The sequence below is a fragment of the Falco punctatus genome (assembly GCF_963210335.1).
Source record: "Falco punctatus genome assembly, chromosome: 7".
Lineage (NCBI taxonomy): Eukaryota > Metazoa > Chordata > Aves > Falconiformes > Falconidae > Falco > Falco punctatus.
Window position 1 is genome coordinate 57,645,333 of NC_137587.1, and position 26,781 is coordinate 57,672,113.

Here is a 26,781-nt window from a genome sequence, read left to right on the forward strand (position 1 = left end):
TTGGCCACATTGCTTTCTGACCGTAACACTCAGGCAATATGCAACTCTCCCTTTGCTCTTTTAGGCAGCTTATTTGTCTTTTTGCTGCTTTGTGCCATCTTAGTCAGCATGAAAACAACAGCTTCAACCTCAGTTTGAGTCATGATGTCCATTTCCCCCTCAACTCTTATTTTCAAGGAGCACCTTCATGCTTTCGCCCATCAAAACTCTTAAGGCACTTCTGCAAAACTGATTCTTCAAATCTTTCCTGAAAATGTGCCTTTGCCAGGCCACCTACAAAAAGTACTGCTTGACGTAATGGCTGTTATCTTCTTTTACTTCATACTGACCAATTGCCTTTTGTCCTCAATCCACTGTATAAATTCTGAGGAGTTTTTTCCACTGTGCATTTAGATAGGGCTAATGCTGTAAGGCCGGGCCCATGAGCAGGACGCAGAGGTGCTGTGGTAAACAGCACTGAAGGGACCAGTAAAGGCCGGGAGGAGCTGAAGTCATGGCTGTATCCCTGCAGAACGGGCCTGGCACACGGTTCTAACAGTTAATATTTTTTGGCAAAAACACAGATATGGAAACTATGTCCGTGGCCAGATGTGCACACAGAGAGCTGCCAAAACAGAGCGGTATACTCTGTAAGCCGTGCTGTTTTCCTCAATAATGTACGCAGAGATGCTGGTCCTTACCTTGGAAAAAGTGAAACACTGAATAAACTCTGCGATCTGCAGCTATGGTTCTGGGGTGATTTAAAGTATTGTGAACTGATGCTTAACCAGCTAAGCCATTCCCTCCAGCACCCTTTTCTTGTAATCTCTCTCCAAAGATATTAAAAATACAGAAACCTTGGCCAGGTTGTAGTTGATCTAATTTATAAAACATTTTCTGGGTATTAAAAGCTAGGGCAATGCACTAGCAGTTTTTAAATTGTGTTAAATATACTGTAAACTCCCAGAAAGAACCTTTCATTGAAGATTATTGTATGAAGATTTGAAGATTAAAGTGTCTAGATTAAAGATTAATGTGAAGTGCACTGGGAAATTGTTTGATGTATAAGGAGCTATATAGTATATTAATCGTGCACTTTTCAAAACTGCCTGAGGGATTTAGACACCCAGTTCTCTTACATGTCTTTGAAAATCTCACTCTTAGGAATTTGTTGTTATATAGTGAAAATGGTAGTATCTTCATTGGGAGCCTAAGTAAAAGAGGAAAGGAAAGGTGTGGGGACCCCCTGTATTCATCTAGGGCTTGATGTTGGCTCCCTTACTGTTTTTCCTGTTTTGAATTTGCTCTGTTGTTGTATAGAGGCAACTTGGATTTGAGTGCTGTGACTTCATAAAACTGGTCTGACCCAAGAACGCTGCACCACCTGCCTGTGTATTTCTTGTCATCAATTCCATTTCTTTGCTTTCACATCAAGATAGTTTTTATGTTCTCTTAAATAGAAGTAATTGGAATAATTTTTAAAATAACCATGTAAGCATTAATGAAACAAATGTATATATATGTACATATCTGTATTTACAATGTAGGATGTGTTAATTAAAAGTCAATAGCAAAAATAATTCTATGTTATACATATATTTCATAAAATAATCCTGGTGCTGGAGTTTCTCATGTTTTTTTTAATACAGAAATTTCAATACTTTAATGAAAGAAACATTCCACATGTGGTAGAAATTACAAGTTTGCTTGTCCCTGAACTGCTGCAATACAAATAAGCTGTTAAATGCCAACTCTGAATGTTATTTTTCAGATGTTAAGAGAGATAATCCTGTATAAAACTATTAGGAGGCAAATTTATTTGAGCTTCAAAACCTCTTTGATCTGAAATGAAAATGAACTGTGCATGAGTGTATGCTTCATTAATTTGGGGTTGGCCAATTGTGTGCATTTTTGTTTGTTTCTTCCATGAGGCATCTTACTAATGCAGTTTATTAAAACAAATACTGCAATAGAATGGTTTTTTTTCCTGGTAAAATCTGTTGCGTGGCTTTCATAAAAGGACAGTTTCTCTATAGAAAGTACCAAAATACCCTGTGGGAATCAACACTCAGGTTCACAGTCACTTGAAAAGCCAACGTGCTGGTGTGTTGCATTCAGATCTATTTTAATGGTCTTATCATTAAACCTGTAGTAGGCATTTATAAAGTAAGGCTTCCATGGGTACTGCGAAAGTGTGATTAAAAATAATCATCTGTCTGATGAATATTTTCCTCTGACTTTTGGCAGGATCACTCAACTGAATTCGTGCCAGACTACAGGAACACTGATGCCAGCAATTTGAGGATCTTCACATTTGGTCTCAGTGGTAAGGTCTAAAGATGCCTTAGCAAACCACATTAGAATATTACCGTTTTCTGTTATTTTAAACTGAAACTGTGTGAAAAATGAAGTATTTCCTCTTGACCAATGCAAGGATAGAGGGATGTAAGAATATATATTGATCTGCAAGGGATTGAGCTCAGAATGCAAGTTCTGAGCTATTTTCATCAAGCTAAAACCGGAAAGGCCATTTTTATTGTCCTCTCTACTAAGTAACTCCTCTCAGAAGGCTTGACATTGTACATTTTGAAGAATGTAACCATTTACAGAAGGATGGTGGGCAGGCTCCAGAGAGAAAGTAAAATGCACAAAAAGGAAATTCAGTGGTTTCCTCTTGCTGAAAACTGAGCAATAAGTTGTAAAATTACAAATTATTTTTCTCTCTAATGCTATCTTTGCGGTAACTAGTCTGATTGCTCAGACCTTGAGTCAGATTCTCAAATACTGCTGTGGAGCCCTTGTGAAGGTATGCAATCTCTCTGCATCTTGAAGCTCAGAATTTCTGGTGCAGAGATAAATTCTCAGCTTTGGTTAAAGAGAAAAGGAAGAGGGAACAGCTGAGTCCTGCCATACTTCTGCATCAGTTTGGAATAACTTTTCAGGAAAAATGTTACTGGGTAGTGTGGGGTAGTTCTTTAACAGGAAATCTTGTTGGTTTGTAAGTGTTCAGCTTTTGGGGGAAGAAAGTTGCAATTTTTATATTATAATATTGTCTGTGCTGATATTTTCTTCAAAATTATTCTCACCATTATGCCACATACTGCATTAAATATTTTGGGACCTTGGGGAAAGTGGGAGGGCAGGGGAGGCATACCACTGCGCGCTGTACTCCAATGGCCACTGTTAGAGGCAGGATATAGAGAGCCCTTCGACCTCACCCTGTCCAGTCATGCTTATGCTGGTTTTAGATCCCTGTGATACACATATGAAGCATCACCACTTCCAAGTCCTGATGATTCTAGGCTATTGAAGTATATGGTTTTTTGAATTAGATTCAACCACAAAACCTAGAACTCTTCTGATAGGGGAAAAAAGCCCCCAGTATTCAGCATCCCTCTAGCAATTTATTATCATTAACCAAGTAGTTCAATAAAATCTCTGCTTCAGTTTAAAGGTGTGTTCAACAACTATAGCATTTCTATCCGATCATGCTCTTTTCATAAAAAAATGAGCATAATAATTTGTTATCATGATTCCTCAAGACAGATTACATTTCCTTATTGCTGGGTAACTGTTATAATGTTGGAATGTGTTACTAATAAAAGACAGTATCTCCCTCAGAGCATACTGTACTAGTAATGCACTTTATTAGAAATAAAAGAATACAGCATTCATATCATGTTACTTGATCACATAACCAAGGTGCAGAACAATGGACTATCAAGGCAGTTTTGTAAGGAAATAATATGATCCTAATAACACAATTCTAAACTTTTCAAATGGTTGTTTGACACTAGTAAGTTCTGTGTGCACTCATAAGTTGGAGAGCTGAAAGTCAGTGCTGTTCTGACAGACAGAATTCCTGGAAGCTAGGAGTGACTGGTACTGAACTACTAGATCTTTTTCCCCTGGAAACAGAAGACACTAATGACTCAGTAAAGGAAAGCAAGAGAGCCTCATTTGTTCTGTCTTAATGAAGGCAAACGAAAATCCATTATAAGTCATCCAAGGCCCAGCCCTGTGACAAAACTCCTGTTCACTTCAGCAGGAGCAACATGGGTAACAAACACATAAGCACTAAGAAATACAACTGGTTTCAGATCAAGTCCTTTAGGACCTAGGAGAAAAATTTGACCAGCTATAAATACACACAGGGAGAGAGAGAAATTTCCATGTTCACGCTATCAGTAAATATGTAGCATATGCCTCAGAAGGATTAATGACCTTCAGGGCATACAGATGACCAGTTCACTTGTTCCGCAGTTACAGAGTCAAAAAATAGTTCATTATTCTGTACAATTAAAAAAAAAAAAGTGTGTATATGCACGTGTGTTAAAGTGAGGAAAGAAGAGTGTTACTTCTTAGTGCATTTCTTTATTTGACCACCCCTTCACACTTCGTTTCAGCTTTTATATGTTTTTTTGTGTTCATACTTTATTATATTTTCTTGAGGCAAGAAAGGTTTTCAATGAGTTGATGAATGTCCGTATTAAATTGGATCCCCTTTTTTAATTAAGTTCATCTAAATTTAATTTTGCAATTTTACTTCAGTAAACTCATCCGACTCCAGATGTTGAATGTGCTTTTCCTATTCCTGCTCTCACATAATTGTACCTGTAAAAGATTTACGACTTAGAGAGGCATTTCTGAACACTTTTGAGTGTTTTCAGCATATGTTTCATGGATGGCTGGTAACATGACCAATTAGCATCCAAAAATACTGCTCTGCACCCAGGCTTTCTTTTAATAGGATGTTAGTTTTATTAGCTTGAACTTTAAACAAATAATCAGTTTAAAAGAAACATTATCAAAGCATTTCAAATTATAAAGGGATATTGTGTTCAACAGACATTTTAAAAGTGAAAGAGGAGTCTCCAGAAGCTGCAGGATGCCATAAGAAAAAAATATAACCAAGAATTACTCCTATTGATTAAAGAAAACCCCAAGCAATTTGTGTATGTTTGGGCCCCTTCCTTTCATTACAAGTGTGGTGGTGAATTATTCGGTGCCATCAGTGTGTTACTTGAACTTTGTAACCATGGGAAAAATATACTTGGTTTTGATCTTGTTGGTCTTAAAAATTTCAAAATGCTTTTACTGATTTTGCTAATGCGAGCAATGACTTTGCAGGCTATCACCACATACTTTTCGTATTCTGTCATGTCTTCTGATCAGTGTGAATGGCTCTTATTCTATGATTTACTCTGAATTTGCTCCTTAAATCTGGGCATATCCAACAACATTTTATGCAACACATGAGGCATTATATTATGAGGCTGTGGTTCTCGTCAAAGAAACAGATACCCCAATTAAATTTTCAGGTAATATTGAAAAGAATATTCCAATTATAAACAATAAGATGGTTGTATTCTTTTTTTCTTCAAAACAAAATCACTTTCCTTGAGGTTTTTTGCTGATGTAAGCCCTTTTGATACATTTATTTGAAATATTTATCCATGCAGTAAACAAATCCAGTTTGAACATTTGTGTCAATTCAAGGCTCATAGGATGCAAACTGCTCTAGGCATGATTGGCAAACTGTCACTCCAGGATTGTTTGGAGGTTTCCTCAGAACAAGTAAAATTACCAGTTCCAAGCATCAGTAATGCTACTATGAATTACCTTCTCTGGTGTTTGGGTTTTTTTTTTTTTCTCTTTTATATTCTTACAAGCCTTCATAATATAACTTGATACTTACTAAAGAATTCAAAGAGTTGTTATAATTGTAGCTGTGGTCCATGTGTTAGGAAAGGGATGGACTAAGTGACCTAGTAGTTTACTCGGGAGATGTCAGTGTCAAGGCAGGCTATAGAGCAGTGTCTTTGATGACTTTCTGTAGGCAGCGGAGGAAGGCAGTCAGGGAGCTCCCTCAGTCAGAGCAGCAGCCCTGGAAATTTGACTCTTCTTTTGTGCTCAGGTTGTATCTTTCCTGTGAAGGTCAACCTTGTGGTGAAAATCTCTTCTGTGAGGGTTAGACTTGGGCATCTGTCTCATAACACATTTTACTACCATTATTTGAGTTCATCTCTGTTTCCCAGAAGGACTTTTCTCCATTCATGAATAGAATGTGCGATTTTGCATCATTTTCATTTCCCCCAGAATTCTTGGTGGTGCTGGGTTAAAGTAACTGCAATACATAATGTGAAGCAAGTATACACTTAATGGAAGTTTTAGCAAAGCGACTGAACTGGCTTATTTAATTTCCAGCAAAATAAAGAAACAACAATCCTCCATTGGGTGAAGTGCCTCTGAGCTTGAGAGGCTTCATGCGGAAGTTTGGATGAGACCCAAAGAAGGAACCACTTAGAAATTACAAAATGACACAGTTTATGTTATTGTTAAATTGTCAAGATTTGCTATATATTTGTTGAGATGGTAACCATACAGGGTGTTTTCAAAGACACTAACTAGAGAAGGGTATGTTAAACCTCCAAAGTCTAAAGAATGGCTAATGACTGCCTGCCAGTACAGCTGAATCCTGCTGGGTAATGGGGGAATGCCTACCATGTAGATATAAAGGGGGTTATTTAGGAGACCCAGTGAGCTGTGAATTATTGCCTAGGTTGTCACAAAAAAAAAAAAAAAAAAAAAAGAAAAAAAAAGAAAAAAATGAGTTGTGAAGAGGAAAGAACGTGTACTGAGTTCTGAATAGCTTTGTGATACTTTTTTTGAGATAGATGAGGAAACTTACATACAGTCTCTGCAAAAAGAGATAATCTGTTTTGTCAGATTGCAGATGCACCAGCCACCTAGATTACTGTGAAAAACCCATTAAAGAAACAAAACTGGGTTATTTTTATGCCTGACAAATGCATGAATCATAAGAAAATAATACTTGTCCAATAACTGAATTTAAGATCTGTATTGATCTGGCTTCCGCTGAAGTCAGTGGGAACATTTCCACTGGTTTTAATGGGACTTGGGCTGAAACCTGGGAGAGTTAGAGTTGAGAGCTGGATTGACAGGAGAGGTGGTGGGGAATACCTTCTGAGCCCGCTTGTATTGTGCAACATTAGCACAAAGCAAATGGAATTATAAACTGGGAAATACTTTTTAAAAAATTGTCACATAGTGTGCTGAAGCTCATAATCTGAATCCCAAATGAATACTTGGGAAAGCTATACTCTGTACTTATAGAAGGTTACATATATGCAAATAAATTTTTAAAAATGGGAAGAATTTCACCCAAATTATGAAGCTCGTCTCTCTGTTCCCCTCAGGCATTTCATCACAGACTCAGGGTAGTAGGATCTAAACGGCCTGTTGTTTCTATTATATTAAACTCATACAATCTCTGAATTTTCTGTTCCATTATATAGTAACAGGCACTTACATACTGTCATCTTCTTACCTCTTTAAATGGAGTATGTGAGTTTGCAAGTATGGTGAAAGAAAGGGCATAGGAAATGAAAGTAACTTACATCAGCTGTGTTTAATTTTTTACAGCTACTTCCTTTAAGCAGATCTAGCTGGAAATATTGTCTTGTTTTTCAAAATTGTAAATAACTTTTCAAATTAAAGCTTTTTCTTTTTTAAATCCTGCTTTCAGCAGAATAAGTAATATTTTGTACAAAGACTGAATAAAAGGGTGAGTCTAAGACCATAGGACTGCTAAGACCACAGGAAAGAGTATTTTTCAAGGGGTTGACCTTATTTTTCAATAAAAATGTTTGAGATTTTATTGCTGAAAATGAACAGCTGGAATTAACAGGAAGAGTAAATGTTTTTTCATCTACATTTGGAGGTGGAGTAGAATTCTTCAGCTCTCTCTGTAATTGTTGGTAAGGACTTTCTCTGCCGAGCTGAGTGATTCTAATTTAAATGATTTGTTTTTCAATATGAATAAGATTTGCTTATCAGTCGGCTTACATGTAATCAACTTAAATGCAGTTTTAGAAAGAGATGAACCATGTCAATGTAATTCCCAAGATGAGAAATGAATACCTGATGAACTTCATTCTTCTAAGATAAAAAATAATGCATTCCTTTAGGTTTTTGTTTGGGGTGGTTTTGTTCCTGGGGATTCTGTTAAGTGGCAGTCATGGGGTGGGTTCTTGTTACAAAGGGAATATTCTCCACGTAATATATACACAAACTTACTTGTCTTGTAACATGGTTCCATTAGTAGTGAAATATCCCCAAATATTTTAGTTTTACCAACAGATCTGTTTAAAACACAGAAAATAAGCATGACAAGTCAGGCTAGCCAAAAAGGAAGACTGGGTATTGAACAAAGGCAGTGGTAGTTCAATGTGAAATATGGGCACACACCTTGAACCATTTATTTCTGAACCATGCCTTACTTCTGTAGGTTTCACCTGACAAAGGTGAATGAGAAACAATGGTCTGACAGTAAAGCCGGGCCCCAGAGAGGAGGGAGGTATTTATAGCAGTAAGACAAAGTGAGGTAGTAGGGAGGATTTGATGTTAAGCTGAGTTTCCTTAACTAGGCTGTGAGCTGGGATTGCAGAGTCCATGAGAGATCTTGGAAGGGGCTGCAGGCGGCTCTTTGGGTGCCTTTCGTGCAGTGTGGGTTAGTCCATAACTGTAGTCTGGAGAGAAATATAAAAAATGGTGTTTGGGAAAGAGTATAGCAAAAAGGCAGGGCAGTAAGAAACCTTACACGACACTGTGGTGCTTCATGACTGTATGTTACATGTCCAGCAAGGTCCTCTTCAAAAATTATTCCCCTTTTTGCCAAGGTCTGAGCTAACAGCCCTGTGCATCTCTGTGTTATGGAGTGATGGGACCTTACTGTATCCCATAAAAATGGAGTAATTCTTCATTCATGAGACTTATTAATACACAGCACAATAAATTCATTAACTAATTTCTTATTTTATTTTTTACTCAGTTTACTTTAACTTACTCAGTTAAAGTGCAAACAATAAATAGCAATTAAAAAAAATAAAATAAAAATAATAATTAAAAAAAAAAAAAAACAAAAGCAAAAACAAAAGCAAAAACAAACCACAAAACCCTGCTGGTCCTCCAATTGTTTTTGTTAGATGCTAGTGCAAGATTACTAATGAGAACATATTTAGGTATAAATAAATCTTTTATCCTCATTATAACTCCACTGTGTTCCTACAGTGAAGTCATCCACACAGATCTGCTTATGGGTTGAAAGCCTCAATAGCCTCTTTTATTTGTAATAAATATTGCATACTAATGTTAACAATGTCATTGTGTGATGTCTCAATAGAGGATTATGACTTCATGTAATGTTAGCTTGATGTCTCTTCTCTCCTGTAATGGAGTCAATTTTCCTTACAAAGGGGATGAGAATCACTTATTCAAGAAACCTTGTAACAAATATTCTATGTTAAGGTGGCACAATGAAGCTCAAAGCCTGTAAACACAGAGTTAAAGTTCAGTGCTTAATCATAATTTACCCCTGCTGGGTACACTGAAATACACTTTAAAGTTAGAAACCCGTATTTCCCCCAAAATAGCATTTGAAGTTTGAATTACTGCATTTTCAGGTGTAATTCCACATATAGGTATATGGAATATTCCTGAAATGTGCATGACTATAAATAACATAATCATAAAAATGATTCTGTGGCACATAGCTAGTGCAAAGAGAGGATAAAATGTATTTATATTAATAAGAAAAGAGTAAAGCAATCTTCCGTCATCTGCCAGAGACAAACGGCACGTTGGGGAATAGGGCCCCAGCTCAAATGGCACTTATGCACATGCTTAACCTCAATTATGGCGTCAATGGGACTTCAGTACGGTCTTAAACACCGGGGGAAAAGGGAGCTAATGCATTGGCGTAAAGACTCATATTTATATAATAATGCAAAATATTAAGTAAACTATAGCACAGTCATTTGTGATGCATGAATATAGATATCTTGTAATATTAACGTAATACAATTGGATGCTTAGCTCCTGAACGCCTTCAAAATAATTTATCTGAATGCTCGTGAGAGAAGTTCAGGCTAAGATGAAAAGCATAAATCTGCCTAACAGCTAACAAATAATTCACATAACTGTCTGAAGACATGTTCAGAATACAGGATTTTATGAAAACTAAAGGGCAGAATATTACAGCTTTTGTGAAAATACCAGCTCTTACTTGTGCAAGATTGCAACTTAACATGAAAAATAAAATTAAACAAGACTTATCCTACAACAAAACTCAAACAGAAGCTGAATCCTTAGTAGAATAGGACACCTCTCGTAGGAAAAGGTTTCAGAACCAATGCTATCACCCCAGTTTTTCACATCTGTACAAAAAAGACATGTCACATTGTATAGGCCAGCAGGTACTGAAATTACATGGATACTTCTTATGGAGAAAAGAATGTGTGATGCTTGAGAAAGATAAAAATATTAGCACATCAGATCTCCAGACAAATCAGGCAGATTTACACTGCAATTGGAAGTGTTATTCTGATGAAAATATAGACATGGGATTCGTTTAAGTGAGAAATTATTCTATGTTACGAATATGCTATTTGAGAGCTATTATTTCATTTAGTATAGTTAGGAACTGTTAGCTAGATTGTCTTATTTCTGCCAGTATAAATTTGAAGATCTTCCACTCGTGTCAGCAGTCAACTTCACCTTTACACCAATATTTCTGTACAGGATTAAGCGTTTCCCCTTTAGTCTGTTTTCTGAGTTTTAACTGCATATTCATAACTTTATATTTGGAGTTTCCTTTTATTTTCACTAGACTATGTACTAACTAGGAATGATTTTAAACCACATAGTGATGTGGGTTGTGTTGGAGTGAACAAAACAGAGGATGTGTACATGATTTAGATTAGATATTAGGTAGATTTAGATTAGATATTAAAAAGAAATTCCTCACTGTGAGGGTGGCGAGGCGCTGTCCCAGGCTGCCCAGAGCAGCTGTGGATGCCCCATCCCTGGCAGTGCCCAAGGCCAGGCTGGACGGGGCTGGGAGCAACCTGGGCTGGTGGGAGGGGGCCCTGCCCGTGGCAAGGGGTTGGAACTAGATGGTCTCTGAGGTCCCTTCTAACCCAACCCATTCTGTGATTCCATGACACCCCTGGCTGAAATGGGTGATCCGTTCCCGTGTGCACAAAGGAGATCGGTTAGGAATCACCAAATATTTTTTGCCTGTAGTCACTGGGATGACGTGAGCATAGGTTTGACATGCCTGTGAAATGAGGGCAGCAGTGAACAGATGTAGTTTCAACTTGTTGTTGACGAGGTGGGTGTCAACAAGTACCGTTTCAGGGACAGCGTGCAGTGCTTTTGGTGCTCGGGTGCTGTAGATGTGTTTACCTGTGGGATGTTACCTCTGTGGTGATAGTTCAGCAAAAAAAAATTCTAGACTTTGTTCAAGAAACTCCAAAAAGACAGGCTTCTGAGTCTGTGCAGGGCTCACTGTAGGATTCGTGGAGCCTTACAAATTCCCATTACCTCTGACTTTATTTTGTGTTACTTTACTTCAGTGAGGACTGTTCACCCACTTACAGTCCAGCATGTCAAACATGTCTGCAGGGTCGTCGCTCTTTGGGACACTGCTCAGCGCAGGGGGGGTCAGGCATGACAGTGCCTTGAAGTTTTAGCATGATGTAAATATTCAAGAGAAATGTGAGGCTCTAAACTTGAGCTAGCTTTTGGATTATCTTAAATGTATTTATAAAACAGGAAAAGCACTATTTTGATCTCATTTTCATAACAAAAAAAATTCTAAGGGGATTTCCTTTGAACTTTACAAATATCTGTGGAAATCATGTAACAGCTTGGCAGGAAAGCTGCAGGTTTTGAGAATTAAAAATGAGTGAAAACAGGGATTTTTGCTGAGAACACATTTCCAGTTCATGGGATGCACTTCCAACTGGACTTCAACCTGTCATAACAAGGGCCAAAACTTCCCCATCTGTGAGGGAACCCCTTGTGCATGTTCAGTCTGGTCATCTTGGTGGACATGAAAGGAAGAAGCTGGATGAAAGGGCCTGGAGCTGTTGTTCCCTGGGTCCTGCCTCTGCTGGGGGTCCCTTCAGGGTGCCCTACAGAGCAGTGCGGTATGTGCAGTAGCCTCCTGCCTGGCAGCAGTGTCAGCCCTGGGCTGCGACTACAGCCTGCCTGCACAGCCTCCCTGCAGTGAAAGCCATGCATTAAAAGAGTCCTTGTAAACAGATAATTAACTTCATGTTTAATTATATGTCCAAAAATTGTCTGAAAATTGATGTTCCAAAAATTAAAAACTAATTCAAATTTTTTAGCTGCTCTCTCCATACTCATTAGGAAAATCCTCCAAAAATTGTCTCTTGAATAAATAAGCCTCCACTTACATAAATAAAAGAGCTATATTTAGATTCTAGTTCAACATGCAGGAGAAATTTGGCAAATCTAATGTTTTCAAATCGATTTGATATGTGTTATGAGAATAATGTCAGTGGAAAGGTTACTTTTTAATTTTTTTATCTTTAAAAATGTGAGGGAGGAGGAAGAAAGTTGGCTTTGATAAACAGAAAGGCAATGCTTTAAATAGCTGGAGCAGAGATAAGGGAAAGAGCTTCTAAATAAACGAGGCGTGATTTTTAAAAAAAAAATCCAAATGAAAATTGTGTATTCGACAGAACAGCTTTAAATTTTGTGAAACAGGACAGTGATATATTTTAGAGTTTCAAGTAAGGAAGCAGAGAGTCTTGCCATGAGAGAATATGTACTACATCCATGCAAAGAAGACAAATAACAATATCTAAAATACTTTCACCTTGACTAAAGAAATTCTATAAGATAGAAGTAATTTTGATTATGCCACAATAAAAGAACATCAGAATTTGGAGTTTGATAAAACTGTTCTGTTGGCTGGGAAGTTTGCCTTTCAACTGTGTTTGATGTGACGTTTGGTTCATTTTGCCAAAATGTTCCATGCCAAGTATTGCTATTAAATCTTTTATGTTGCAGAGATTTTTGTCAACAGGCACACAAGGATAGGGTTTTAAGTGGAGTTAATCATTGAACTTGGAGAAGAGAAACACTGGGGAAGTACTTCACTTACACAAACCAACCATCATGCAAGCTTCAGCCATTTCTGTAATTACTACCCTGTTTTCAGAATCGTGTAGGTAAAACATAAAATCTGGATCCCCCTCTGATCTCTACTCGTGTTTGTCTTGTAGAGCCTATTAGAAGTAGTAGATTATTAAAATAGAAAAAGGCATGTATTTGCTGCAGCTGCTGGTGTATCAAATCTTTTGTAGTCTACTTATGCAGTTGTGTCTGAGCACTTATTTTAGAAGCCTAAGAAATAACATAGAACTTCCTAAGGTATCATCGTTTTCTGACTCATTTCTTTGCAAGTATTATATCATTTTAATGACAGATTAAATGTTAATCCATTTTGCCTTCAAAAAACAAACCTTAAAAGGACCCCTATAGAATAAAGGAGCGCCTTGCCTTTTTTCCCTGTACCCTTCAGTGTCTTCAAAACAGTCACATTTTCAAAAAATATTTTTAGTTGGTGTTTGTGGTTTCATCTTACTATTTGATTTGCATTTGGGCATTTCTTAAATGCAATGGTAAACATATGTTGGCAAGGTGTGGTTCGGTGGTTTTGTTACTAGTGTGGACTCAGGTATATGTAATCATTGAATGTAGATTAGCCCTGTATCGAGAGCTGCTAATAATTGTAGACATTTGGCAAGTGATCGCTTTCCATACCAGAAAGGAGAAGTAAGGACATACTCATACACGGGTTATACTGAGTAATGTTTAGCAGATATTACTGTGGTATTACTGAAACTCTAACTTATAATTCTTAAAGCAAAATCTACCCTCCATCACCAAAAGCAGCGAGGTGTGGTAGTCAATTATGATTGGTATGTGGGAGACAAAATCTGTGGCACAATCCAAGCTAAGAAATAGATCATAGCCTGACAACAGGGCAGCTCTTGCTACCTAATGAAGCAATAGTTCCTAATGAGCTTGTCCTCCTGAACCATACAGGATAATGGATATATGCAATTCTGGACTCCTTTCCCCATTTTGCAGAACCCAGGTCCAGCTGGGAGGCACTATGGTGTAAAAGGATGAGTGCCATTTTCCATTGCTGACTCTTCGGTTAAAATGATTTGTCCTTGGGTTTCTCATTTTCCATAGCAATCAGCACCGTAACTCTGCGTCCAGTGGCATTTGACTGTGAAAGTGACACCCACACTAGGGAATATGTCTAGAAAAGGAGCAGACATGACGACTGTTGCTAAAGTAGCATCATCCCTCATGGGTTTGTAGCACTCTATCCCAAACAGGGACAAAAAATTATGACATGGACCACAAAGTCAACAGACTCAAGCCCTGCACTCGCCAGGGACAGCCCTAGTCTGGGTCTGGTCAGGACCAGGGAGGGTTGCAGTGCCAGGTGGAATCCCAATCCCAGGTATTGTTTAGGAGCTGGTGGCAGGGTGTAACAAAGCCTGCTGATGTTCTTTGCCTTTCTTTTGGTATGCTAATGGATCCTCGATAAAGCTGGCATGCATTTGAGATGGCTTGGCAGTGCAACAGAAAAATCCCAGTATGGATGCCACGAGTAATCTTTCTTCCCAGATGATGGGAGTTTTACAGGAACTGTGCTAGTCCGATCTGGCAGCACCCAGAAATCCCAGTTTCCCCCGCTACTCACTTTGGCTGCTGCTGTTCCCACTTCACTTATAAGCCAACATCTCAGACAGAGCCTGCACCAGTGAGCTCGTTATAAAGCCGCAGACAAAAGTCAGGCAAAGAGTAATCCCAGTAAGATGCTGGTTAAGAAATGCCTGTGCCACTTGCCCAGCTCCCTGGAGATACCAGAAGAGACATACCAGTGACTCTTACAAAACATATTGTTCCATTTCTTGTAATTTTAAAGAAGGTGGCATGACTACCTTAAATTTTGGAAGTGTGTATAAAAGGGCATAAATAACAGCTCTCTGAGCTGTGTTAAACCTTTTAAAAGTGGTATTAATCAGAAATAATTTCTGTTTAAAAAATAATCCTTCCAGTAGAGACATGTCTGTTGCAAGTACTTAAAAATAGATCCCTTAACTGAAGTTTCCAAATTAAAAGTTTTATTTCAAAATAAAACATTCTAGCACATGTTTTTTTTCTGAGGAAACTGATTAATTAGACTCTCTGCTAACCTGTTTCTGCTGTAAAGGCAGTGATGGTGTGGAAGGGTGGTTCTTCCCATGCGGTGGGTGGCTCCAGAAGATGGAGCTGAAGTGCAGCAGGAGGAAGGGAAAGACCCCGACTCATCTGCCCACCCACTAACAGGAGCTGTGGCTTGTGCAAGCCCTGGGGCTTTAGTTTAAAGAGTATTTTTGTTGAGGGAGCTACCCGCGGACTCCTGCATCCCACGTTACTTTGTTGTGCACAGAACGACTGTTTGTGTGGCCTCTGTTAAATAGAAGAGCCTATGTATTTTTTTTAAAAAGGAGGAAAAAGGTCCAGTTTACTGCTCAGTCCCACAAGCATCTGTTCTGGGGACAGTGCAAGGACAGAAATAAGGATGCAGAAAATACCTGGTTATTTTTCAGCAAAGACCTTTTTCCTCCAGGTACACAATGTGGTCTTCGCTTACTTCAGCCCAACTGGGGAGAACACTGGGGTACAGAGGCAAAGCATGTCACCGAGGCTCCTTCAGCGGTCACTGCTGTGGAAGGAGACACTTGTGTCTGTAAACATTCAAGTCTTGAGAAGCCCAAACAATCCAGGAGTAGCTAGGTCTTGCACCCTTGTGAGTCCACAGAAATCAAGGCTTGAGGGTATCACCAAGACCTGTGCTGTTATTTTCATCTTTGCCTGCATTGTAACATATCCAGATGTCTAACAGATACAGCAATGCCGTGCTGGCGGAGATGGGTAAGGAATATTTTTCCAAACAGAAGCAGGAACAGCTCCTCTGTAATGGCTTTGAGTTACCTCGAAACAAGAGCCAGAGAAAATGCAATGTGTCGCTTGCCTATACAGTCCCTCTGAGGCTTTAACTTCGTGCACATTAAAAGGTTTTTACATTCCAAAAATTACTCCTCAGTTAAAAAGAGGGAAGATGCCCTTTGCTACTTTTGCCTAGAGCCCAATATCCTCCAACATTCCCGAGCAGCTGTGGCAATGCTCTGCTTAATGCAAAGAACATCTGGGCTGCCTGCAATTCTGGGGAGAGAAGTGTCAAAAGTGTCATAGACATCCTTGAGCAAAGAAGAATCTTTGCTTTTATTACACGGAAGTGTCAAAAACAGCATTATTGAACACCAGGTTGCAATTTGGCATGCAGAATATAAGCCTGAATAGATGTGACAAAACCCCTTCTACAAAATTGCTACTTAACATTTTTTTTTGTAGTTTCAAATTAGCATTTAAAGAAAAAGAGCAAGCAGGGAGCAGCAAGGTAGCCCTGACAATGAAAGATCCTATTGTTCTTTTTTTGGTCCTTATTTCACATCCTCGCTGCTGTCCACTGAGTGACTGAGATTGATTAAATCATTGTCATCATCAGTGAAATGCACTGCATTGATCCAGCCTCGCTCACAAAGCCAGCCTATGTGACGCAGCTAATTTGGCATAATTGAAAGTTCCAGCTCCAGAAGGTCACTGAGCTGGATTCAGGATACTAGTTATCGTTTTGTCCTTGGAATAGGGTCACCTTTCCTGATCAAATATGATGGTGTTGTGTTGCACTCTTAATTGCTTTTTCATGGTTTGCATAGGATAAATCCAAGCTTTCGCATTTTGATTGAATTTTTGTGGTGGACAGGAGATAATTATCACCTTTTTATGCTAAATGTGTTTTTTTTAAACTCTGATTAGACCAAAACATAGGATTGAGCTCTTGTTTTTCACTCAACTACAATTCTACTAAGGAAACCCTCAGATCAGGACAGCAGATGTCTTTAGATAATGATGGCAGTGTGATAAACATCATCAAGTATTTACAAAGGAAAATTTGGCACTAGTTAAAAGTTTGTTGGAACAGTGTTGAAGGTGATGTTCCTCTCTTCTGTTACCACATCTCTCTTTCCCACATTCTCCTCTTCATCTGTTTTCTGCTGTTCCGTCCTGCAGCATGAGTGCTGTGGTTGGGATCTCAGGCTGAACCAAGTTTGAGACCATGGAGTTAAGTAAACTCCAAGGTCACACACAGAGAACAGAGGAGCCGCATCTGACTGGGTTGTCAACTTCTTAGTAATGCCAAGTGTTTCAGCTGAAACTCCTCTGAACAGGGTCCAGTTTCCTGATGAAAGGTTGTGCCTTCAGGAAAATGGCCATCAAGCCATTTGCTTCATGCTTTAAGATGGACACCAAAATCCCACGCCACTTTCAAGATGTGTGGTTGATGTAAGCAGTGCAGTATGAATATGCATGTGTAAAAACTGTTTCTCATAAAGAAAAACAGTCAAACACTGAAGTGTTTGGAAAAAATGTTTCTTTGTACTTTACAGAATCCAGTGGGCAAAGCTAGGAATTTAGATAGGTCTTAAAAGCTGTGTGATTGCTTTGTTGGCCCTTTGCTCACAGCGAAATTAGCAACATCTCGTATTTCTTTCCCTGTGTTCGCTGTTAAAAAGTCAGCATATCCCAATAGCTTCCATTGCTTCCCATTCCAAGTGCAGGTCAAAATGCCAGCTTTCTAATGGTGAATGTCATGTATCATTTATCATAGAAAAAAGTACTTGATAAAATCTCTGCAATACTTTCTTCTTGCTTTTTTATTCAAATAAGGGGTTTTTTTGTGTTTTGGGGGGTTTATTGGTTGCTTGCGTTTTTGGTTTTTGTTTTTTTGTTTGGTTGGGTGGTTTTTTTTTTGGGTGGGGGGGTGGAAGCATGCCTCCTATCAGCTATAAAGCAAGCAACAAAGAAAATGCACCAAAATGCTAATGTAGTGGTAAATAAGGTAAAGGACAACTGTGGTACTCTTGTGGGACGCTGGCTTGACACAACATTTTTGTAATGGAGTAATATACCTTAATTTCTGAGTTGTTCAAAGTGATTTGTGAGGGATTTTCATAAAGCAAGCAACATAGAATTGTTATGAGTTTGGTGATACAACATTTTTTATAATGATGAACAAAACAGTGACTAAAGATAGTTGGCTTATTGAAAGAATTTAAGATGTAAAAAGCCAATAAATCTTCCTGTAACATTTTTAAAAATCTAGTGTTTGGACATATGCACAGAAATAGGAGGTAGATCCATCTCGAATACATAACTCTCTTCGAAAATAAAGATCTAATCTAGGCCAAAGGGAAATAATAAGCCATAATGCAATAGTTCTGATTGTTTTATGTTTTGTAAGTCTTTCAAAAGTTTTGTCCTAGCAGCTTTTATAAGAAAACTTACAATCGACAAATCCCAGTGGGCTCCTATTTATAGTATCCTAATTTTCAAAGAAAGCAAATCAGGCAACAGTTTTTAACATGAATAATATTGCTCCCAGCATTCTGCCTGCAGCCCACACATTGTGTTTTTTGGCATGATTGTGGCAATTAAAAAAAAATAAACAGATCTTTTTAATATTTTTTTAATACATAAACCATTGCAGTCAACGCTGACACAGCTGGCAAAGAAACTCAGTGAAAGGTAAACATTCTGCTCAGAATGTAACATAACATATTGTTGCATTTGGTTGTTAAAATGTAATCTTCCTAAAATAATATTTTAAAAGTAAGTTTGGGGGTTTTATTTTTTTTACAGAGTTTCTAGTGTATTGCTATCTGATTAAAAAAAATAACCTTTTAAAGAATGACACTTATAATACTGGATATTTCAGTCAACAACTTATTGAATTTTTTAAAATATTCTTACCAAACAAAAATCAGGAAAGAAAATGAGGTATGATGTTTTATCCTTCAGCAGAATGTAATAGTCTGAGCTAGTAAAATCAATTTCTTTTAATAAAATTCTGTCAAAAGCAGGAAGTTAAATAATAAATGTCTTCAACTATTTAAAAGGAAGAAAACTTCCAACAGAATGAAGATTAGTTTGTGACTTGCTTCAGCAACAACAAAAGATTGTCTAGTTCCTTGACCTAATTACTGCGAGCATGTATGAGCTGAGGTTACGGACTGACATATTTCACTAGGGAAAACATGCAAAGGTGTTTCTTTTAGGTGACGGCCATAGGGAAATAGCTAGCTGTTGCACTGTCTAGAAGTTCTCTAATTTATTTTTATTTTATTTTTAAAGATCATGACTTTGTGTGATCGTTTATGATTAAGAAGCTGCCCTCCCACATTTTATTCCCTGTTGGAGGCAAATGCAGGGGCAGCAGAGTGGGGCTGGGTGCACACAGGATCCTGGTGCTCCCTGTAGGGCTCAGGAGGATCCTTAGCGAGAGCCAGGGGGTACCTGTGTGTTGCAGACCCTCCAGGTGTGCTGGTGCTCCCAGGACGGCTTCGTGGGAAGTGTGCGTAAACAAACTAGCGCAGAAAGCACTCAGTATAACCCTGTGGAAACTTGTGGACATGTTGAAGCGACACGCACCCCATGTTGCGTGGCAGCTCCACAGTTACTGAAAATCCTGCTGATGTTTGCTGGCCTGGCAGGTAAGAATATGAGGTACGCTGTTTTGTGCTGGCTGGGCAATGGAGCAGCGTTCTGTCTCTAGCCATCTGAGTGTCCACCACAAATGGTGTCCTTGTCAGCTTGCCTGTCACACTTCAGTTACGCTTGAAATGAATTTTTGAAGAGATCAAACTTTTCCTTTTACTCATTACCAGTACATCTTTGGTATTGAGGTCTTCCAACTCCCAGTTGTTTCTCCTTTTCTCAGACTGAATTATAAAAAGGGCAGGTGTCTGCAAAATAGGTATCTGTCCTTTTATAATCTAGTAAATAGCCCTCTGGGTACAGAGTTGGGAGTATATGGATTTTATAAAAGCGACTGAATAGTCATTTTTAATGTGTATGACATGAGATGAAGAGAAGCATTTAAAGTTTAGAGCAGTCTTCAGTAGAGAGGAAGATTATCTGGTGCATCCTATTGTTGATCTTGGCATGTATTTCAGATGTTAGTTGTGGACTTCGCAACACCCTCGGGGCAGTTAATAACAGCTAAACAAGCATTGACTCTCCCAAAGTCAGGGGAGTTCTATTGGTGTGAATCCAGGGGGTTTGTTGTCTTTATGTCTCATCACAGGATAAGTTAAAAATAATGGTGCAGTAAAAGCAGTGTAACAGACACGTTCTGAGGTCTGGTTCTGCCGTCATTCAGATCTGTTACACCAGCACAATTGTGAACCAGCGCAACTGAGACCAGGACAGTTGTGAACCCAACTTGTCCTCCCTGACTAGGACAAATACCATGCCAAAGATTTTGATTACAATAGAGATATATTTTTTTTCCATTGGAAATACCACAATTAAAGAGGAAGAGAACTTCTGGGGTGCAAGGGAGAATCCTGGATTTTTTGTCTAACTAGACTTTTAACAACCTGTGCCTCACTCTGTCCATGGAGATAATCATACCTGGTATCATAGCATAAAAATAGCCAAAGACTAGGAGCTCGATGTATTCCATGTGAAAAGTCAGTTGCCCTGATCTGATCCTCATATAAGAAATGAAGGAAAGCTTTTCCAGATTCAGCAGGTTTCAGTACAGCCTGAACTGTTAGAATATGAGTATTTGGGGACATCCCACATCAGGTTTTCTGTTGGTTTCTTAATCTTGATAGATCAGCCCACGCAGCTGTCCGAGTGTGCATGTTGGTGGATTTGAGAAGTCATACGCTCCTGACTGGGGTCAGTCTCTTGCTGCTCTTACTGAGTTTCAGAGGAAGCTCCTTGCCAAACGCAAAACCCAGACATGATGAGTGAATAAAGTGAACTATGTTGTATCAATCAATTATTAAACTATAGACCTCCAGGATCAGAACAGATGAAAATTTCATGTACCCCTATCTACGATTGGCAATATTTTTGGTTCAGGCTTTCTGAGCCATTGATACATGTCCATCTGCCTTCTGCTGGTGTTCTTGGCAGCCCACATAGGCCTGCACACAGCGAAAGGTCATCTCTAGTAGGTAGAGTTGAGATGAGCAGATTCTCACCTGTAGCTCTTCCCTGGGAGTGTCAGCTGAGCAGGTTGGGGTTCCCAGTGTGGCTTCTGGTGTGCACATGCCCGTGATGCACAGCAGGCTCTGCGCTCCCAGTCCAGCCCAAAGTCAATAGGAAAAGAAGTGCCATGCGATGAAAGAATTGAAATCTGTCGTGATATACAGCACTATGATTGTTATTGTGGACCCTGTATTAGGCCCATGTAAAATGAAGTTGTTGATGTTAAACACAGAAATATCCAGGATAATTTTATGTCTATTCAAAATAAAGAGGTGGAAGGGGAGGAAAAGAGGAGAAACACAAGGGATCGGTGTTTGCTTAATAGAAAAAGACAGCATCTGTAGGGAGAAAATTATAATTCTAAGTTTTTTAAGACTATTACAAAGAGTAGAGAATAAAAATCGAGTGAGCTGGAAAAAGTAGTAAAATCTATAAACATTAATTCATAGTGTGCTTTTTTGAAGTATATGACATTTTTTCCCACAAACCCGCTAATAGGGTTCTAAATATGAGTGAGAATAGCAAATTGCTTTTTCCATCTCTGGGATCTATAGCTTCACCTCTACACTTGAATAGAAACATTAACCAAGAGGCAGATAATTCTTTCTTTTGTTTATGCTCAGCCTTAGGAATTTTTCAGCTGAAATCAATTATTAAAATGTTTATTAGTAAGTGTTAGATATTATTATTATTATATGTAAGTGTTAGAAATGCAACTCTGTTATACACATATGTATATATATCTTGAATAAGCGAGATATTTTTGTCCAGATTTTTTTGCCAGGTAACAGAATTTGGGAGGAGAGACAATGTATAACCTCATATTTACTCGGTAGATACTGTATTCATTAGGACATTCAAATAATTTGATATCTTTTAATTTTCTTTACATAAGAGAAAGCAGCAGTTGGTTCTTAAGAAGAAACAGGTTCACACAGGGTTTATTTCAAGTGTTATAGCAAGCATGGGGTTTAATGTAAAAGCTTCTAAAAGATCACAGAAGAAATGTACTAAATGATTGCAGGAAGTAGAACTCCTGGTGCAACCAGACTTTCAAACACTCTTCTGAATGAATATAGGTCTCTGATTAATGAAAAATATTCATAATACCTACCTGAGGTTTCATATGTAGTTTTATATATGCATGTAGAACAAGACAATTTGGGTGTATATTTGAAGAGAGAAGACAAGACCTTAGGATTAAAATATGTATCTTGGCTTGTAATGTCTCTACTAATGTCTGTTTCTTTACCTCTTTGCTATTGTCTGCTTTCTCTATTGTTGTCACTGGTGCTTAGGAAAGAGAAGTTTTATTTCAGAAATTTCAGAACGAATTAGCTGAACACCATCTCTGTGTCATGTGCAAGGTATCAGCACATGGACTGATGTTCACACCAGGTGTTTTGAGTGCATGTGTTGGACAGAAGAGGATCGAGTGCCCGTAGCACAATACTCTGCCTTAGCGGGGCAAAGGTTAAATAGACCCACACTTCTGTGCCTCCTTTTCCCATGGCACTCCGGGCAGGAATGGCTTTATTCCTAAAGAATGAAGACACAGGTCTTGCTTGTTAGGCTTTTGGGATCATAACACCGAATATAGTGAAATAGGCCTTAAGTTTTTGGAAGCTGGGAAGATTTTCTTCAGACATCTTCCTGTCTGAAGAAAGGATTACACATCAGAGAAATGTAAATCTGTTTTGGTTTTTCTTCTTTATTTTTTTCAAATTTCCCTTAACAATTCCACCATATCAATTACTTTGCTCCGATGAAACAAAATGCAGTTTCCTCTTTCTGTTCCCTCTGAGCATCCCTAGCTCTGAAGTGGAGCTGCCCATCCAGCTGGCAGGGTGCTGACACGGGGGGTGCTACTGCTCCAGCAGTAGCTGGTACCTTTGCATTCAGCTGAGATCCCCTGGTGACAGCCAGTCAAGCTCTGCTGGATCCTTCGTCCCAGATACAGACCACAGTCCATGAAGCAAAATAGTTCAAAATACTATGTTGCCCCTTACTCTTTTCCTTACACCAGTGGTGCCAGCTTGGATTACTTCATTTTCATGTGCATCTCTGTTTTTCACTCCATGGCTTGTCTAATAAAATACTTTAGTTTAATGAACATGTAAAACACTGCTCTTCTGTGTCTCTCTCTCTCCTCAAAGTGTCGTCTGCTGTGATGCCACAAGAAGTCACTCACACCCAGGGAGAGCAGGGTTCTGTCATAGCCAGAATGAAAGGTGGAGATTTTTGTTAAAAACTTTCAGATGATTTTGGAATCATTGAAGTGTGAAATAGCTATTTCGTTAGCTTACGATTTTTCTACACATAACATTTATTCTTCATCATTCCCTGTTTTTGCTTGTCATTGCTATTTGTTGCATCTTGCTTCAGATGAAAGTGTAAACTCTGAATAAGCCTCATATATTCTTGCTCACTGACCTAGCACCGTAAAGCCAATGGCAACATTAGTGGAAATAATAGTCAGCCCTCTGAAAGAAGGCATAGGCAAGCAATACCCTTCTCAGTGTGAACAGCCACCTGGCATAGGTATGGTTCATACTGTAGTCCAGCACATTTCTTAGGAATTATATTCTGTGGAGTGTACTTTATTGTGCATTTCTTAGAATAAAGCTATTACGCTATAGGCCAAATTAATACGTCCACATTTTAAAAGGAAACCAATCATTTTGATTTAAACCTTCTGGTTTGTGTTTGCAAGACTGGAGAAAATTGAGTCTAATATGAAACCCATGATTATAAATCCAGTGTAATAAACATTAACAACAAATTTCTAAAGGCTACCCAGAACTTGCAGTAACATCCTCTATTTTGTTCTCATTTATGGCGATGATAATACAAACAAAATCCTTACAACCCTGTGAGTGTGCTTCCTCTGGGCTGTGATCAGAACTGGGGCTTTTGTTTGCATTGATTTTTGACCAATAAGGAGCTCCCTGATGTTGTGCAAAGGCCGGGCGGACTGAAAGCGCGCTGTGCTTCTGCAGGCAAAGGCACTCTGGAGTCAGTGCTTCCTCGGAGCAAGCAGTGGCAGGCTGAATTTTGTATCCCTGAATTAGCTTCTGGGTAGATCTCTGTAAGCTTCTGGAAGGATAAGTTTTAAATTACGCGTATTTTCTTAGAAGCTGTGCATGCCAAAATACGCCCTTCTCTTTGCTTTCTTCGCTGTTGCAGTTTGGAAATAAGTAGCACAGCTAAAAATGTCGGCTTTTTCGAAACTGATAAAGGATAAGTATCATGGAAGAATAGTTTATCATTTCTGTGTGTTTTTCATTTAATTGCCAAAACATTTAGCCAGAATGAAGGAAAAATATTCATACCGTATGGAGGCTGTGAGATGAGCGTCATTTTAAATACCCATCCCCTCTTTTTCATCTCAGCTGTAAAGAACAGGCGTAGTGTAGCAAAGGAAAGTGCAAGGCTGGTAGGCTCAGCTGTATTTTCAGAATACTGGACACATTGTATGCAGCCTGGTGCATAAGCAAAACAACAACAAAAAAATCAACAGACATTCTAACAAAAATTAATAATTCTCAGCCAAGGGAAGAAAGCGTATCTGGTGAAACTACAAGATAGGAAGGATATCAGTATCCTGCTCAGCCAGATGGAAGTAAGATGGGGTTTGGATCTACTATGGCTTTCTATACTTGGCCTGGAAAGTGCAATGCTGTGTGTGAAACTGCCAGTTTGCTGGTGCATTCCCATGCCAGAGTCTCTCTTGACACTACTCAAAAAGGAAGACATTTATTTAAGTGAGAATAAGAAGAGAAGACCCCAAAGATATGGGCAAATCCCCCTATATGTTAGTCTAAGCATATTGTAAATATCACAGGATCTCTTTAGAACAAGAACCATCTCTTTTTTTTCTTCTTCTTCTTTTTTCTTTTTTTTTTTTTCTTTTTTCCCCCTGCCTCAGTACAAACCTTGGGTGAGAGAAGGTTAATCCTTAGCATTGATGCCCAGTTTAGAGATACCACGGTAGGGAGTGGCTCCTTCCAGCCTAATTTTGTCTAGATTAGCCCAAAGGGACTTCTCTGCCCATAGACCTGGACTGCTTCTTGTCCAGCAAAACTCAGTTAAGTTTGCCGATTCGATGGGGGAGGTACTCCTAGGGCACTGGTCAGGACCGGGACTTTTCAGTATTACAGTAATACAAATAACACATTATGTTAGGAGGCTTTGAAAGAGAAATCTTTGACTGTATTGAGCAAGTAATGATGTTTGATGTACCTCCAAGGTGGCAGTCAGTGGGTGAGCCTTGCAAAACTCAGCTGCTTCTCTCTTAGCAAGTTTCCGCCTGGTAAACAGTGCCTTTGTTTTCTGTTTATGTGGGCTCTGACGCCTTAGATTTCCCTTTGATGTATGAATGAATCCAGTGCTTCAAAACAAAACTCAAACTAGAGCTGGAAAGGCATACAGGGAGAGAAGAAAGAAAGGAAAAGGAAAATGTAGTTTTGAGTATCGCTATTAATAAAGCTGGTGAAATGATCTGTGCGCAGGCAGGATGATGGCGTACTTGCTGATTGTGGCCATTTGGGGCAGTTGAGGCTTGCGGGTATACTTGAGGTTGCCTGAGGGTTTTTCTGTTTGCTGGCATCCACATGGATGTGAGCAGTGGCAACATAAAACTATAAAAATTATGGCCACTGACTCACTGACCAGAAACAGTCTGATTTGCACTGACTATTTAAAGCGTGCAGTTGCGCGGACGGTGCCTGAACAGCCTGTCTGTCTGTAAGCAGCTTGAAGGCAGAACTTTGTTTGCAGAAAGTGTCTGTTAAATCACTGAATGCAGCAGCTAATTCAAGTAAAAACAGTCATCTGGTTGTGGACAAACCGCAAGCAGACAAACGGGTCAAAGACAGGGCTGCCTGTGCATGGAGGGGGGCAAAGCAACCTGACCTCTCCTGGCTGGGAGAGAGGAGGCTTTTTTCTTTGCACCTGTCCTTCCCGAGGCTCTTGACCTCCAAGGATCCTTTAATGAATTGGTTATCCCATACGGAAGGGGAACTGGGGGGATATGCCCTCTGCTGCTGTCACATGTCGGTCTGAGACGGAGAGGTGAGGCGGTTCCCTGGGTTTGGGGTCCGGCGAGGCAGGACAGGCTGCCCTTCTCCTCCACGGCTCAGAGCTGTGAGGCAGAGCCCAGCTGCGCCGGCCTCAAGTTTTGTACTATAAATGGATCAGCCAGTTGGGACTGGAACCACGATCCTCGGGGAAGCTTTCAACAAATCTGCTTTGAGTTTCAAGTTGCGGTGAAATATGAAACGAGGTGGGTTTCGTGCAGTTTCAGGTTTTGTTGAAAACCTTTCAACCAGCTCTAGTCGGTAGCTGTTGCTTTTTCGGTTTCCTCCCTCTAATGTCGCTGCTATTTCCAGCTGAATGCACCTCAGGTTAAGGGGAGTTAGGAGAAGGGGTGGAAATAAAAGCCCCTGAATGTGACTCCACACGCTGGGAATGGAGAAAGAGTTCAGGGGGTGCCCTCTCCCTGTTAAATTCCTCTTTTGGTCCCCCTTCCTCAAACTTCATTTTCATATGGAGATTTTTGGACTGTTTAGCTAACTGTGATAATAGCCCTATAGATCATCTCCTAACTGGCTGGGGCGAGTGGAAAAGGAGCCCTGCAGACTCTGTTTGGCAAGTGGACAGGAGACCTGGAGAAGCAGTCGGATTCCCAGCTGGCCCGCGGCGCTCGCAGCCGGGAGAGCAGCCTGCGTGCTGCCTGCCGCGGGGCCGGGAGGCGAGGAGGTGCTCGGCTTCCCAGCT

The 26,781-nt window shown here is 39.4% G+C and overlaps 1 protein-coding gene across 1 annotated transcript in view; it reads left to right on the top strand.

Annotated features, from left to right (window-relative positions):
- SEMA6D (semaphorin 6D) overlaps positions 1-26,781 on the top strand; it is a 226,878-nt gene that overhangs the window by 86,152 nt on the left and 113,945 nt on the right. Inside the window, exon 2 of the mRNA XM_080394657.1 lies at positions 2,227-2,305. The gene's annotated coding sequence lies outside the window, so the exon portion shown is untranslated. The remainder of the gene's footprint in view (positions 1-2,226; positions 2,306-26,781) is intronic.